This window comes from Ovis aries, chromosome 2, assembly GCF_016772045.2.
Source record: "Ovis aries strain OAR_USU_Benz2616 breed Rambouillet chromosome 2, ARS-UI_Ramb_v3.0, whole genome shotgun sequence".
NCBI classification, from domain to species: Eukaryota; Metazoa; Chordata; class Mammalia; order Artiodactyla; family Bovidae; genus Ovis; species Ovis aries.
The window spans coordinates 181,900,813-181,903,374 of NC_056055.1; the positions used below are offsets into that span (position 1 = coordinate 181,900,813).

Here is a 2,562-nt window from a genome sequence, read left to right on the forward strand (position 1 = left end):
ATTTCATTAGCCAAACCTGATCAGGATAGAATCCTTCTCATGTTTTTAATCATGTTAAGTTTTAAAAGAAGCATCTATAGTATATAAATAAAGCTTTATATACATTCAATATTTAAGGGTAAAATGACATTAACAATACCTATTTTATATCTAACACCTCTCATTACTTTTGCCTGATGTTTTCAACATCTTTTAAAATTACCTTTTAATCCTTAAATTCTGGTTTCATCCTGCATTTCTCCAAGTGATATATTTGGAGAAGAAAACAAGTAATTTATCCTGTATAGTTTCCTGTAGTCTGGAGATACTAATTTTTACTAATTACTCAACCAAAATGCTTTTAATACAATGCTATATGTGTATTGCATTGGAGAAGGAAATGGCCACCCACTCCAGTGTTCTTGCCTGGAGCATCCCAGGGACGGAGGAGCCTGGTGGGCTGCCGTCTATGGGGTCGCACAGAGTTAGACATGACTGAAGCGACTTAGCAGCAGCAGCAGCAGCAGCATATGTGCACTGCATGCATGCTCAGTTGTGTCCTACTCTTTTTGACTGCATGGACAGTAGCCTCCATTGAGCATTATATTTCACTTATTATTTTTCCAAAGTTCTTTTATGGGATCTGATTTAATCTGTTTGGTCCATGCATCTCAAGTAAAATTATTAATGAAAATGGCCCCTCTAGGGAACGATAATGAAATACAGGGTTAAAGAAGACAGGTCAATACATTGGTTTAGGTTTATGGCAGGCCTGTCCCCCTGGGCCTCTTATAGGGTCCCATGCCAGAGCAAACTGGCCCTGAAGCATTGCCTGGCCCTGCCCATAGGCTGCATACACTAGAGTGCTTTGACAGAGGGAAAAAAAAGAAAAAGAAAAGAAAAAAGTATAAACCAGGTCAGACTGATCACATGTTTACACTGAGTTGCTTGAGGCTGAGTCTAAAGACTGAGTTGCCATCAAGGTGAAACCCCGGGTATCCTTATCAAACTTCAGTGACAATAAGCAAGGCAAAATTATTTTAAACAAACAAAAATTAATATTAAAATTTAAAGCCATAGAAGATGTAATTTCAACAAGATGCAGATTGTGGGAAGATTTTAACAAGCAATTTAGGAGAGGATATAGCCAGTACCAGTATATTAGAAACTTAATTTTATGGCCTATTTCCTCTAAGGCCAAATTTGAAGGTTTATATAAATCATAGTGAACTGGGCCTGAGGGACAGGGAGGCCTGGCGTGCTGCAGGCCATGAGGTTGCAAAGAGTCGAACATGACAGGGTGACTGAACAACAACAATGAACTGGTCACTTATTATATTACCTTGGAAATCCAAGTATTATTGTCTTAATTTTATGAAGAAAGTATTAAGTTTAGATTGATTTTTTACTTGAATGATTCTTTAATTTTAACATTATTTAATTCTTTAGCGTACTGTTTTTAAATGATCTTACTGTTTTTAACGCTAAAACATCCTATGTTGTCTAGACCAAGAAAAATATTAGTTTCAACAAATATAAGAATCCCTAATAAAAAGTTTGATACTTACAAAATCAACTAAAATAAAACGTTTTTCTTTTTAATTCTGAGTTTGTTAATCAACCAAGTTTGGAATCCACTGCTTAGCTTATATCACACCAAACCTCACAGTTCTACCTCATTCTGTTTTATTGTTTGTTGACATATTTAAATGATAGAGATCAGAGGTAACAAGATGTACAAGAAATTTTTTTCTCACTTTGGAGTTAACCTTGTTTTTCAACCATGGGCAAATCAGCTTCTTCACCTTTCCTTTTCTTTAAAATAGAAATTTAAATACCCATTTGAAGATGAATATTAAGTTGAATAACATAAGAGATTGGATGATAGAAAATACTCAGTAAATGCTACTGTTCATTCTTCTTTTAATCAATAATGCATTGATTTAAAAAACAAGTGCACTAATGGCTACATTAAATACAGGCATAATTTTGCTACAAATTATTTGTAAAAATAAAAGAATCAATGAGTTAGATTTATTTTAATTCATTTTTAACATATAGGTCTTGCTGTTGAGTTTATTAATTCATGTATTTATGTTCAGAGTAAATAAATGTCCTCTAGAGAATAAAAGGGTATTTATTTTCTTTATTCAATAATGAATCATATCTAAAAGGGGAACTTAAAAAGCATCTGTAAGCTTTGAAGATTATAACATTTGCTGTTGTGAACATGGGAGGAAACATGTAATATTTATTATAAGTGGCCTGTTGGTCAAAGAAATAAGAGTGCTCCCAGAGGTAAAATAACCATAAGAAGCACAACTAACAGGGAATAAGTAAGGAAAGAATTTTCCATGTCTCTTCTAGTCCCATCTAGTGTATTAATCACTCAGACAATGAGACACACACTGAACAGCTGGTCTGAATATCCTGTGAAGTCCTGGAAATTTTGTAATTGGTATTGGCTCTCAGCACTAGCCCAGGGATATTCAGGATGGCACAGTGAACGTGGAGATGCAAAAGATTTCTCCATTTATCTGACCCTCTGGGGAATCATTTGTTTAGAACTTGGAACCAACTGGG

General features: G+C 34.5%; 1 non-coding gene across 1 annotated transcript; it reads left to right on the top strand.

Annotated features, from left to right (window-relative positions):
- Window positions 1-726: 726 nt before the first annotated feature.
- Window positions 727-856, top strand: LOC114113398 (small nucleolar RNA SNORA42/SNORA80 family). The gene has a single exon (XR_003588434.1). It is a non-coding gene; the product is annotated as a small nucleolar RNA SNORA42/SNORA80 family (small nucleolar RNA).
- The last annotated feature ends 1,706 nt before the right edge of the window (window positions 857-2,562 follow it).